The following is a 347-nucleotide window of genomic DNA, read 5'->3' as shown; positions in this document are numbered from 1 at the left end:
TTAGAGAAGTTTAGAAGACCGCCTACCACTGTGAAAGGGAGAGAAAATATTTAGAGAACTTGTTGAAAGGGAAGGGAAAAACAAAGCAATGGACAAGTCACACATAAGCACAGGACTAATATTAAATACTTTCCCCACTCTCATATTTTCAGGTCAAGAAGGGTATTTGACAAAAAGTGAGATGCAAAAGTAATATGTGCTTCCATGTGTTGTTTTAAACACTTAAATGATTCTCCACTTTTGCATCTCATTTTCTCCACCACACCACACTGTGGCTATCAACACAAAATTAACAAAGAAGATCACTGTTTCTACAACCCTGAGCACCAGCAGCTCTAGCACAGACA

Source organism: Merops nubicus, unplaced genomic scaffold (genome assembly GCF_000691845.1).
Source record: "Merops nubicus isolate BGI_N331 unplaced genomic scaffold, ASM69184v1 scaffold43044, whole genome shotgun sequence".
Classification (NCBI taxonomy): domain Eukaryota; kingdom Metazoa; phylum Chordata; class Aves; order Coraciiformes; family Meropidae; genus Merops; species Merops nubicus.
This window is presented reverse-complemented; position numbering follows the sequence as displayed.